Genomic DNA, 14,880 nt, shown 5'->3' with positions numbered 1-14,880 from the left:
TAGACTGTAAAACAATGATAGAACAAAGAAATGTAATATATTGTAAATTAGTTTGTAATGTTTCTTTATAAACAATGTGTTGATACTAGAGGTGTCTGTTACATTCCCGTTTTACGCTTCCGCATTGTGCTAGTCGGGGTGTGACAGAAGTTGGTATCAGAGCCATTGGTTATAAAGGATTAGGTTATCCCTTAGGGTACCTAAAATATAACCGTAGGCTCGATTAACTCTGGGAAAATAATTAAATAATAAATTAATATTATATACTGATGGATGTCAGGATGAACTTGTAGAGCAAATGAGTAATTGTGGTCCAGAACATAATAACAGACTTGCTTGTACGAGGGAATTCTGGGAGAAGTCGCGGAACGTGTGGTTAGGTAAAAGTGGCAACATATGTGTATAAAAGGTAATGGGAAAGTATATATATATATATATATATATATATGTAACACTCATACGTGTTTATATGGAACAAGGTGTATGAATACGTGTACGTACGATACTGTTGATGACGGTAAATTTTACTATGAATATTATATTCATTTATATTCAGTATTGATTTAAATAATAATAATAATTAAAATTTTAATAAAACTAATATTATATTATGATGTAATTAATATTGAATTTGGTTTAGTTAATTAATCTCCTCGACAATAGTTAGCGATAGCAATAGTTATCATTCTTATAACTAACCTTTGTGCAGAGTCATGTCAAGGAATAACGACTACGTACCGGAAGAAGAACCGGTAATATCTGTAGAGGAGGATCCCGAGGAAGAATCAGAGGAGGATCCAGAAAAGGAGGACCCAGAAGAGGAACCAGAGGAAGAAGAGGAAGAGGTGGAAGAAGAAATTATTTGTAGAGAGCTACCCAGGAATGTGCCTGATCTATCTGGTTACAGATGCGATAGTTATCCACCCAGGTCACCACGCAGGGATCAAGACGAAGTTAACAATCAGTATCGTTCACCTGCTAGAATAGCCATATTACCCACTCCACCATTCACCTGTCACCGACGACTTTAGCTACTGCGCGAGTCCGGCAGACTGCTCGTATTAGGGTAACCCCGATTGACCCTACCTCGATTCCATTCAGATCTACCCATGACCGGGGAGGACCTTCACGCCTTAGGGTAGATACTTCATCTTCCCGTTCATTGAGTATACCTACCCCTCGCCCTGACCTCCCAAATGCAGGAAACAACTCTTGGATGGCTGTCCTGACTGACCGTTGATAGACCACTCGATAGCCATAGCTAACATTAACCAGGAAAGGAGGGATGTGACCCAGTACTTATCGACGTTACATCAGATAGTACTGAACTTACAGCAGTCAGATGCCTACCACCACTGTTGTTTGGATAGGGTGACAGTTCGGCTGTGGAACTGTTACTGGGTGATTACGGTGCTGTTATTTTTATGTTTGTGGCTAGCCTATCGTCAGTATGGATAGATGCAGAATATTACAATTATGTGTACATGATCTTTTGATACTCCATGTATGTATATAGCAGTATGTTATGTTAACGTGAAGCACAATTTTGTACATTATTACAAGCACTGACCCTTATAGGGTTAAGTCTAACAGTCACTTAGTGACAGATTTTGATATATACATGCAAGCACTGGCCTTTAACAGGCTAAGTCTATGTACTTTTGATATCAATGTACAGAACAATTCGTGAAATGTCAGTATGTTATTTGGTTTACCTGTGCAACATTTATTATGATTATTATTACACAGTGCCGTATACTGGAATTAGTACTAATTGGCTCATATTTGTTTATCATTATAGAATGGCCCCAAAGAAAGCAAACCCTATGACTGAGGCAGAAATAGCAAACAAATCAACAACAAAACAATAATGCTCCACCAACCAACAATGAAACAGTTGCAAATAACAATCCCCCACCTAATGTAAATACCCCTACCAATGCAAATAATCCCCCACCAAACCCAAACAATAACATTAACAACCCTAATCCCCCACGAAGGGAATATTCGATCAAAAACTTTATGGCCTGCAAACCGATTGACTTCAAGGGCACTGAAGGGCCAAACGGACTGACTAAATGAATCGAAAAGACTGAATCTGTCCTCAATATCAGCAATTGTCCACCGGAAAACATAGTCAAGTATGTTGCTTCTACTTTTACTGATCACGCATTAATGTGGTGGAACACTACGGTACAGATAAAAGGTCAAGATACGGTGAATCGCATGACATGGGCTGAACTCAAAACACTAATGCTGGAACATTTCTGCCCAAGGAACGAAATTCAAAGATTAGAACACGAACTTTGGAGCTTGGAGATGAAAGGAGCGGATCATTTGGGATACACGAACCGCTTCAATGAATTGGCCCGCTTAGTACCATGGTTAGTAACTCCTGAAAATAAACGAGTGGAACGTTATATTTGGGGTTTAGCCCCGGAAGTGAGGAGTTTGGTGAACTCTGTGGGTCACACTTCGTTCGAGAATGCCGTGACTCAAGCCGGCATTGTGACTTTCGACTTGGTAAGAAGCGGAGTGTTGAGAATGGCCGGGGAATCATTAGGTATGAAGCGAACCAATTATGGATCAAGATCACAAGGAAGGCCAGCAAATAAACGTGCACGCCCAACAGTACAGAATTATGTCATGAGTAGTTCTGAGGTGAAACGAAATCGGTACAAGGGACCGTGGCCAAAATGTGATAAGTGTAATTTTCATCATGTGGGCGAGTGTAGACCGATAATATGTCAAAGGTGTGGAAGGACTGGACACAATGGTGGTCCCAATTGCCGAATCGGTATGGAGATTGTAAACCGACCAGCCCAGACAACCCAACCCCGTCATCCCCAACTACCGAAACCACAACCAATTCGTCAGCAACCAGCTCAGCAAAACTCAACTGTAGTGAATCGCCGTGCTTGTTTTGAATGTGGGAGCACGGAACACTTTAGAAGGGACTACCCCAAGCTGAATCGAGGAATAGTCACCGGTCGAAACCAAGCATCGACTTCAGGTGCGTCTCGGGGACGCGCGTTTGTTATTGGGTCAGGAGAAGCACGACAAGACCCGAACGTAGTAACAGGTACATTTGTTGTTTCTGATCAATATGCTTCTGTGTTATTTGATACTGGTGCCGATAGAAGCTTTGTTTCCACTAGTTATGTGTCCCTGGGTAACATGCCAGTTAGAGAACTAACAAATCCCTATACTATAGAACTCGCTAACGGTAACTCTATAACTGTCAACCAAATAATCCAAAATTGTCCCATTATTCTTAATGACCACCCATTCTTTATTGACCTACTCCCGGTAGAGTTAGGAAGTTTTGATGTTATTATCGGCATGGACTGGTTAACCAAGAATAAGGCAGAGATTGTGTGTAACGACAAGACAGTTAAAATTCCCTTTTCGAATGGTGAGGTGATTGTAGTACAGGGAGAGAAGTCTGGTTCGATGTTACCTCTCGTGTCTCATCTAAAAGTATTGAAATGTTTACGCCAAGGTTGTAGGGCATTTTTGGCAAACGTGACTATAAAGAACCCTGATGAGAAACACATAGAAGAAATTCCCGTTGTACGTGAATACCCCGATGTCTTTCCTGACGAGTTACCTGGATTACCACCGAACCGACAGGTTGAATTTCGTATTGACTTAATCCCAGGATCAGCCCCTATTGCTAAGGCACCTTACCGGTTGGCACCTTCTGAAATGCAAGAATTATCCAACCAGTTACAAGAATTGTTAGATAAGGGTTTCATTCGTCCTAGTTATTCTCCTTGGGGAGCACCGGTATTATTTGTGAAGAAGAAAGATGGAAGTTTTAGAATGTGCATCGATTACCGGGAATTAAACAAAGTTACCATCAAGAACCGATACCCTCATCCACGAATAGATGACTTGTTTGACCAACTCCAAGGGGCAAACTATTTCTCGAAAATTGACCTTCGATCTGGTTACCATCAAGTTAAAATCCAAGAGGAAGACGTGTCTAAAACGGCGTTCCGAACTCGTTATGGCCACTACGAATTCTTAGTTATGCCGTTCGGACTGACTAATGCTCCCGCAGTTTTCATGGACCTTATGAATCGAGTTTGTAAACCGTACCTCGACAAATTCGTTATCGTGTTTATTGATGACATTTTGATATATTCGAAAACCAAGGAGGAACACGAGCAGCATTTACGAACTATCTTGGAGCTATTGAAGCAGGAAAGGTTGTATGCCAAGCTGTCAAAATGTGAATTTTGGCTACAAGAAGTACAATTTCTAGGACACGTTGTTAATCGACACGGTATCCATGTAGACCCGAGCAAGATTGAAGCCATCAAAAACTGGCAAGCTCCAAAATCACCAAAAGAGATCCGCCAATTTTTGGGTTTAGCTGGGTATTATCGGCGTTTTATTGCTAATTTTTCCAGCATAGCCCAACCTTTAACTCTTTTGACTCAAAAAGATCGTGCTTACGTTTGGGGAGAAGAACAAGAAGCGGCTTTTCAATTGCTGAAACAGAAACTATGCCAAGCCCCGATACTGAGTCTTCCAGAGGGAACTGATGATCTGGTAGTTTATTGTGATGTGTCCCGGAAAGGTTTAGGGTGCGTACTTATGCAAAGAATCAAAGTCATAGCATATGCTTCTCGACAATTAAAGGTGCACGAGAAGAATTATACCACCCATGATTTGGAATTAGGCGCGATTATTTTTGCACTCAAGATCTGGAGGCACTATTTGTATGGCACCAAGTGTACAGTATACACCGACAACAAAAGCCTACAGCATATTTTCGACCAGAAATAACTAAATATGAGGCAGAGAAGATGGATAGAATTGTTGAATGATTACAACTGTGAGATTCGATACCACCCGGGCAAGGCTAATATAGTGGCAGATGCTTTGAGTAGAAAGGACAAAATCAAACCACTACGGGTCCGAGCACTTGGAATGATCGTCCAAACCAGCCTCGCCGAGCAAATTCGTATTGCTCAAAACGAAACTCTGAAAGGAGATCACTTGGGAAATGAAAACTTGCATGGAACCGAACAAAACTTTGAAGAAAGAACTGACAAAATTCTATACTACAAAAATCGAGTTTGGATTCCCACTTTCAATAATCTGCGTGACTTGATCATGGACGAAGCCCATAAGTCCAAATACTCCATTCATCCTGGAATGGATAAGATGTACAAGGACTTGAAGGAGTATTATTGGTGGCCCGGTATGAAGAAGGATATAGCCACGTACGTCAGTGAATGTTTAACGTGTGCGAGAGTTAAGGCTGAATATCAAAAACCTTCGGGAATGTTGCACCAACCGGAAATACCACAATGGAAATGGGAACAGATTACCATGGATTTTGTAACACATCTCCCAAAAACCTCCAGAGGAAACGATGCAATATGGGTAATAGTTGACCGACTAACCAAATCCGCACACTTCCTTCCAATCCGAACCACGTTCACAACCGAAAAACTTGCCCACATCTACATCAATGAAATCGTATCCCGACACGGCGTACCCGTTTCAATTATTTCTTATCGCGATAGCCATTTCACTTCTCGTTTCTGGCAAGCCGTACAAGAAGCTTTGGGAACCCGAATTGACCTAAGTACCCGCCTACCATCCCCAAACTGACGGTTAATCTGAACGAACCATTCAAACCTTAGAAGATCTGCTTCGCGCTTGTGTACTAGACTTTGGTGGAAATTGGGATCAACATCTTCCACTAGTTGAATTCTCATACAATAACAGCTATCACAGTAGCATTCAAGCGGCACCGTATGAAGCGTTGTACGGACGGAAATATAGATCACCCTTGTGTTGGACTGAGGTTGGGGATACCCAAATTACACGATCTGACTTGATTCAAGAAACCCCTGACAAAATCCGTAAAATCACAAGCAAATTGAAAATCGCCCGAGATCGACAGAAAAGCTACGCTGATGTTCGTAGAAAGCCGTTATCCTTTGAAATAGGCGACAAAGTTTTTCTCAAAGTATCCCCGTGGAAAGGCGTCATTCGATTCGGAAAAACCGGTAAACTAGCCCCGCGATACATTGGGCCATATGAAATCATTTCTAAGATAGGTCCGGTAGCTTACCGACTGAAACTTCCTGTGGAGTTGAGCTCTATTCACGATGTCTTTCATGTTTCGAACCTGAAAAAGTGTCTTACTGACGAAACCGAAATCGTGCCATTAAAAGACTTAAATACAAACGAAAAACTGAATTTCGTTGAAGAACCGGTGGAAATATTCGAGGGAAAAATAAAACAATTAAGAAACAACAAAATCTCTCTAGTAAAAGTTCGGGGGAATTCACAAAGGGGACCCGAATTCACGTGGGAGCGGAAATCTGAATTCAAAAAGAAATACCCGCACCTGTTTCCAAACAAAGACAAATTTGAATAATAGAATTTTGGGGATGAAATTTTCTAACGGGGGGAGAATGTGACATTTGAGCCAAAATAAGGTACACCTCAGTACGTATTTACCGATTAAGCAAATAAACGCCTGTTGCGTAACAAACGAACGATCAACAGAACGGGTCGGGTTATGACCCAGATATCTCAGGGGGCCATTTATAAGTGATATACGATCTATACAAGCTAAAATATTAGAAATATGGTCTTAGTTTGATAGCAAACAAGTTAAACGAAAACATGCTCGTTTAACCACCAGCTATATATTTAAACGCGAAAGATAGTTACAAACCAAGCATTGTATCATCCGTTAAGCCGAAAAAGACTTACCAAACACTTATTTGAAATTTTTTAAGTGATCCGTGGAAATATTTTTGATTTTTACAAACATATAGTATGTTTTTATAATTTTACACAAAACTAGCCGAAAAACACTCGTTTTCGCGTTGTTTAACGCACCCGATAAGTTTTTCGCGCCAAAAACCGAACCCGAACTAAATTTGGACCGGGCTTTTCGTATTTGGTCTTGAGAAATCAGAAACTTGGGCCAAAATGGGCCCAAGGTTGGCCCATGATGGTCCGATCGCAATCAGCAGCCCCCCCCCTTGTCTTTCTTTCACATTTAAACTAGATTCAAGCCATTTTTAACATCATTTCTTGGAAAACTCTGGACACCACTTCTGTTTCAGCCAGAAAACTTCCAAAACCCTAAGGTAAGAGCTTAAATAAGTAGCTTTTACACTTGTTTAAACTTGTTTAATACCATAAAAACATGTCTTGGTTACTAAAAATCATTCCTAACCGTGTAAAAATCCTAAAAATGGTCCATAAACATGTTTTGATCATACACATGGTAAGGAACCTGTTTTGATAATTTTTTTGGCCATAAACACGGATTAAAGGGTTGAAACGACGTTTTTACGGTTCAAAAGTTCGTTTTTGTACACTAGCCGAAACCCTAACTTAAGGGCTGTTATGTTGATGAAATATTGCTTGGTTTGTGATATAGGACTTGTAGCTTGCTTAAAAGCACAAAAACCTGAAAACTTGATTAAAAGGTCGGAAACGAGCCAAACCCGCTAAGGTAATGCCGAAACACTCGCTCACGGGCTATTTAGGTTAAGGTTGTGATGTTCATATTTTTAGGACTTGAAATTTTGCAGGGACATCAGGGATCATGTCAGTGAGTCCCTGTTCAAATTTGGTAATTTTTCGAACGTCCAAGAATATTTGGCGAATTTATTACCGAATTGGGACGTTTATTTGGGAAAAATAGCTAAAATACTTCAAAAATTATGAAATTTTTCTAGGAACTCATATTTGATGTATTTTAATCACACAGGATGTTTTGGATCATTTGGAGAAGTTTAAAGGTGTTTTGTTTATTTACGTTCGTGTGAATTTTTACAGCCGAATTTGGGCCGAAAAGAATACTGCACGAGCTGTCTACATTCTGGAATTGATGCAGGTTGTTTTGGGACATGAATTGAGTATTCACGAAATTTTGTGGATTTTTGGAAATTGTTTGGGGTAAACGGACGATTTTCAGGCGAAATATAGCTGATAAAATGAATTTTTATAAATTAATAAATAAGTAAATAAATTCCAGAAATATTTTTATAAAAATATACATATTTTAATTGATAAGTGGTTAAATTTTCATAATTTAATGATTAACGGTTAATTAATTATGCTAATCTGAATATTAAACAAATTCAGTTTTAATAAAAACCGGCAAGTTCGCGACTAGTGAACCTGCGGGAAAATCAGAACACCAAGAGTGATCAAAAATCATATTTTTGGACTAATTAAGTAAAAACGAACTTTTCTATGAGAAACCTGGACAATCCGAGTGGATTGTGCGCGTTTATTCTCAAATCAGACTGAATAAACGGAAACGGGCCCCGTGACTAATCCGGGACCCCAGTATGTGATCCTTCTTTATAATTTAATCATTTTATTAACCAATACATTTACTCAAGCTTATTTTCCCATAACTGTTTTCTGAACGCGTAAACGAACAACTTGGCCCAGCTGAGAAATCGGGAGTCTGAGCCAAGTTCGATTTTAAGTATTAGGCATTGAACAACATCACAACCTAAGCCTACTGCCACTTTCTGGGCGTTCCAACTACACCCCGATTAGTTATACCGCCCAGATTAGTATTGAGATTATAATAATATTAAAATATTAATATTATTATAATATTGATTATAGGGATTACTGATAGCAGACCAAACGAACCACGAGCTGATACAGTACTGATTATCGACTAAACCGTGAGTTTCATGACCCTACTTTTAAACTGTTTTACGAACTTTTGGGATGAAAAGCATGTTTGATTTATCTATATACTTATCTGAAACATGTGATGATGTGAATTATCTAAGTGCTAACACACGAAAGTCCCCACGATCACAGTGATTAACTTCGAGCCGGTGGCTTGTGAATAGTACTATTGGTTTGACAAACCCAAACGGAGCCGGCACGGTTTGCCGAGACACCAAAACCGTTTGCACCTGACCATAATTTCTACGAACCAGCTATGTAGTGTTAGACATAGCTACCGGGGCATGTTGTGGGCGGAAAGGGGCCACAGTGGTTGATTGAGCGTGGGAAATGGAGGCACGTAGCACGAACAGTCCAGGCTTCACTGTAGCTTAGCATAATTACATCACATACATCATTTACATACATACATACTTATTTCATGATTACAAGTGTTGACTTGTGAACACTCATTTCTGTTTTCTTTAAACTCGTGAAACTCACCAACTCTAGTAGTTGACCCGTTTTAAACTGCTTTTCAGGTGTACCTAAATCGGAATGATTGGGTGATCTGTTACTTGCCTGAAGTGTGTGGTTGATGCTATGTGAATAGAAGCAAGGGCGTTATTAGTAAGAATGTATAGTTAACGAACTAGTTTTGTTTGTATCACCTAGACTGTAAAACAATGATAGAACAAAGAAATGTAATATATTGTAAATTAGTTTGTAATGTTTCTTTATAAACAATGTGTTGATACTAGAGGTGTCTGTTACATTCCCGTTTTACGCTTCCGCATTGTGCTAGTCGGGGTGTGACACATATATAGATAAGATATAAGCAAGCCCAAATGGATCGTTTATGAGAAAGCATGTATGAACCAAGTTGTGGATTGATTGATAGAAAGAAATACTATAAGTAAATAATGACGGAGCAATGTTAAGTTATGTATGAATGTTTAAATGATGTGATTTTATTCTTAGTCGTATTTTATGAAATGAATGTAAAAGAATAATTCATTGATTACGTGGTATAGTTGACTTTTGGTATGTATGCATGTATCGTCGATGTCGTGGGGAGCTTGAGGAGCGTACAAGGCTATCCATATTTAAAAGTTAGTTAGAGAAAGAGTTGTTAATGTAAAAGTTTTAGTTTCCTTTGAAAATTGAATGTTCTTCCACTGTTTTAAACAGATTTCATGTGTAAATCCAATGTTAAGCAGGGTGCTGGGGTCTGGGCCCTACACTCTAGCCTCTAGGATGGGTCTCAAATCCATGTACATTATATTTTATCTTGTCTAAATGACCAGTTTGAATTGAAGCGTTATCTAGCGCGGCGCAGATGCCTACTAAACCTCTCTCTTGAGAAATTTTCAATAACACTATAACTTTATTTATTTATTTATGATCATATACTTAACTAGATTTTATCCCCTGTATTACGGGGGTTGTTTTACATTATTCGTCTTTAATAATTATATATGTATATTTGGATTTTAATTTTATTTATTGTAAGAAAGTTAATAATTAATATACCTAAAGTTTAATGATAAAATGGTTTCACAAATAAATGATATGTTATAATCCGGTTTAAAAGTCATCTGGGTTTGGTGATACCCATTACCCGTTTATTTTCTTTATTATAAAATTGTTTCTTAATTATAAATAATATCTTTTTTTAAATAAAATAGGATATTAATTTTTAGTATATCCATATTTTATAGGATTTTCATATCAAATATTTGATAAGATTAATTTTTAATATAGTAAGATGTTATATCCCGTTTAAGAGCTATCTGGGTTTGGTGAGACCTTTACCCGTGAATTCGGGTCAAATGCGTGAGAAATCTTCATTTACAAATAAAGCAGTCTGATGGCTTGAGAGAATAGTTGTTTTATATTTTTTGTTTTTTAATATTTATTTTTTGGATTTTAATTTTCTTTATTGTAAGAAAGTTAATAATATACTAAGGGTTTGATAATAAAAGGGTTTCATAAATAAATGATATACTATAACCCATTTAAAAGCTATCTGGAGTTTGTGACCCATGACCCGCTTATTTTTTTTACTATATAATTGTTTGTTAATTATAAATAATATCTTTTTCTTTTTAAATTGGATATTAAATTTTAGTATATCCCTATTTTATAGGATTTTCATATCAAATAATTGGTAAGATTAATTTTTAATTTAATGAGATCTTATAACCCGTTTAATAGCTATTTGGTTTTGGTAAGACCCATACCATAAAATTTGGGTTGAATCAATAAGAGGTCTCTATTTAAAAATCAAGCAATCTGGTGGATTCCATAAAAGGGGGGAGCGACCACATCGCGACACATAGGATTTTAGGGTCTCCGTTTATATATATTATAGATAATATTGTTGTTTTATTATTGACAATTTGACCATTGCTTGAACACAAATTTATTACCATGTTCTTATTTTTTACAACCAACAAAGTTTGCCTGCCGGGTACGCCCATTAGAAAAAGGCTACCATGTCTGCGATCATAAACATCGGTGGTGAACCGACCCACTACCGTTCCATAACAACCCACCACTTGAAGGACCACTATTATAAATACTTGGCTCACCTAACACTGCATTCTCGGGTTTAAAATACAAGGAAAAGAAATGATAAGATTGGATAAAGAAAGAAAGGAAAAGAACTTATAAACTTAAAAGACATTCTCGAATTAAAGAAAAAGAAAAGAAAAAAAAGTGTTAATTACATTCTTGAGTTAGATAAGAAGGAAAAGACAGGGAAAAAAATTGTAACTTTACAATTATATCCTCATTCTTGAGTTAGTTAGGAAGGAAAATGATGGGTAAATTAGTAATATATAAACTTTTCCTTTAGAATCAGGCCATATTTGGCCGGAAAGTTTTGGAGGAAAAGAAGCCTCACTTTTCTTTCCATTCTCTTTCTTTTCTTTTAAAAAATAAATTCAAGAATGAAACAAGAAAAACTTTTTTATCTTTTCTTTTCTAAACCCTTAAATAAAAAACTCAAGAATACAGTGTAAGAGATTTTGTCACAAATGAGACTTGAATCAACGGTCTTCTCATGAAAAAAAGTGACTTATTATCTTATAAAATATCTTCTACGCTCGCTCGCTCTCTCTCTCTCTCCTTTAGACACTTGTATATTTATTATGGGTTCACCGCCGACCACTTCAATCCTTACGTTTCAGGCTACATCAATTTCACTCCTTCCTACATTAATTGCAACCGTTACAACTTACAACCGTTCATTATATGTTACATTCTCAAACATCAATTTTAGGGTTGGAGATAAGTGAAGAAACACTAACCGGACCCCGGGCAGATTACGAGTAACCTGGGGGTTAGATAGATGTTTCCCACGAGGGGTTAGACCCGGCAAAGATGGTTCTTCTGATAACCTGCAAAACAGACACCGTGAGCTTGTCACTGAGAAGGGGGGGGGTTCCTCCTTGTGACCACCCTCCGGCGTGAGAATCAGACTAGATTGCTCTTTAAATATAAATGTATATTAAGAGATTGCTAGAGCAGATATCAGGTATATTATGATAAGATATGTTAGTAATGTGATGGTCATACCATTTGGGGTATTTATAGCCGAAGGTAGGTTTCCAAGGAGGTGTGGCCAGCTGAATAGTATTCCTGTTCTACCAACTGTGGCCTACGCACGTGCCCTGCTGGTAGTTGGTGGGTAGGCAGCGGCTGATAGTGACCAGGCCTACTGTGTACTATTCCTTTTCCACCAACTGCCGGCTATGCACGTGGTATGACAGGAGTTGGTGAGTAGGCAGCGGCTAATAGTGAAATACAGTACATGAGCATGCTGCTCGCCATACTGTTGTCAATAAGCTGTCGTATCTTTAGTCAGATCTTTTGCCCATACCTCGTCAGGTACAGTACAGAAGATCTTCCCGTATCGTACGGACTGGCTTATTTGGGCGGGAGTATTCCCCCTCCCGCCCTTGTGCGGGATTGTTCCCGGCTTTGCTCATTCCTTCAGGTGACACTGAGTGATTGAGAGCTAAGTGCCTTGTGCGTGTAGCCTTGCTGCGCGGGTGGCCTTCCCTGATGGCTTGTATCCGCAGCTGCGGGAACAGGCAGAGTCCTTCACCATTGGGAGGCATTTCCTGCGGGAACAGCTTGCGTACTGCGCGTAAGGACGTCACGTCTCTGAGCATGGTGGGTCCTGCGGATCCAGTTGGTTTCTGCGCAGACGTCCCTCTTCAAGGTGAGTCTTGCGGGTCCAACTGGGCTCTGCTGGGACCTACCTCTTCAAGTCCCCCCAGTCCAATGTTCTTCTCATGAGTGTTTAATAAAGTGAGGTGAACTTTTGGACTTAAGCAAAGGGTTTTGAAAAGGGTTTTTTAAGGTTTTCCATGGGGATTCTTCCCGCGGAAGTCCTTGTCACTTGCAGAAATTCCCGACTTTCCTGCTTGATCTTTGGGTATGATGCGGGTAGGTCTGTAACCTCCTCGCAAGTCAGGAGCGTTGAGTCCCACTTGTGTGGATTCTCCATGAGGTTTTGGTAGTTTTGAACATAGTGATCAATTATGTTAAAACCACCAATTCCATCCTGGAGCTTCAAACAATGTAGTTCTCGACGTTCCCGCTATGCGGGGATGTTATTTCCGTTTCCGCAAGCATTGCCCAGAAGATCCTTCTTGGTTTCAATTCCCAGCGGAGCGCTAGGTATGTGAAGGGTTTTGCCTTGACACTCACCCGCGCTCGTCTTACGGTTACTTTACTTCCAAGGTATTCCTGGCGTCAATTCCCTGCGGGTGCTAGGTATGTGAAGGGTTTTGCCTTAACACTGTACCCGCACCCGTCTTATAGTTGGTTGCCGAGGTATTCTTGGCTTCAATTCCCTGCGGGTGCTAGGTATGTGAAGGGTTTTGCCTTTACACTGTACCCGCACCCGTCTTATGGTTACTTGGTTGCCAAGGTATTCTTGGCTTCAATTCCCTGCGGGTGCTAGGTATGTGAAGGGTTTTGCCTTTACACTGTACCCGCACCCGTCTTATGGTTACTTGGTTGCCAAGGTATTCTTGGCTTCAATTCCCTGCAGGTGCTAGGTATGTGAAGGGTTTTGCCTTTACACTGTACCCGCATCCGTCTTACGGTTACTTGGTTGCCAAGGTAAGGGGTATTTTCCCGCTTACTTTTGAATCTTTTTGAATTTTGAAATTCGAAAGGTTGGTGAAAGGATAAGAACAGTCCAAACCTCTGAAACGTCGTGCGACGGTTTCTTCTGACTGTGTTAGGGCGTGCAGGAAGTTATGGTGACATGACAGTACATGGTCATTCCAGACGCTTTTTCAGGCGCGTGGGCGCGATTTTTCGGGTGCGTGGCCGCGAAATTAATGGACGCGTCTTTTCAACAGCTGTTGCCAGCTTGCTTTTCGCCACGTGTCATAGTTTCATTGCACCTTCGATTTCTCTCTCCTCCGCATTAAATTCATCGCATTAATTGCGATTAGTATATAAAGGGGGAGAGGCTTCTTTGTAATTCACACCTTTCACTTTTCTCTTCATCTTCTAAACGATTTCCGGCGAATACTCACCTTTTCAGGCAAGCATTCTCTTGAAATCGTTTTCTTCTTTCATCTTGTAAGATGTCTTCTCATGATCTCGAATCTACAGCCGATGACAAGAGTACTGCTGGCGAGTGCCAGTGTGCTCTGCCCGTCGATCTGTATCGGTACGTCGTCAGGAAGTTCATGCTCGAGTCTATCGAGCCTGAGTTTCCTGAACCCCATCAGACGGTGTACGATGCCCCCAGAGGCAAGATCGGGGTATATGCTGCATTCTTTGTTTATGGGAATCTTAGGTTCCCATTGACAAATTTTGTTTACCGTGTCCTTGAGAGGCACGGTGTGCACCTGACCGAGGTGCATCCGATGGCGATTGCCAAGATTCGCCACTTCGAGTGGGTGTGCCGGATACTGGGCATTGAGCCCTTCGTCGACCGCCTGATGACCTTCTACTCCTGGAGGTGCATCCAGGGGTGGTACACGTTGATAACCCGGATTAAGTGTTTGAAGATTTGCGCAACCGAGCGCAGTCTTCGCTCATGGAAGCGGGAGTTCTTCTACATCTCTACCCGCGCCATCCCCCTTGCCATGAAATTTAAGAACGGGCAAGCTCTTCCCAGCCTTCACGCCTCCAATTACCAGGAGGCGGAATGGTTTGCGA

Source organism: Bidens hawaiensis, unplaced genomic scaffold, assembly GCF_021521415.1.
Source record: "Bidens hawaiensis isolate Kalapana, Puna unplaced genomic scaffold, B.hawaiensis_p1.1 tig00041291_1, whole genome shotgun sequence".
NCBI classification, from domain to species: Eukaryota; Viridiplantae; Streptophyta; class Magnoliopsida; order Asterales; family Asteraceae; genus Bidens; species Bidens hawaiensis.
This window is presented reverse-complemented; position numbering follows the sequence as displayed.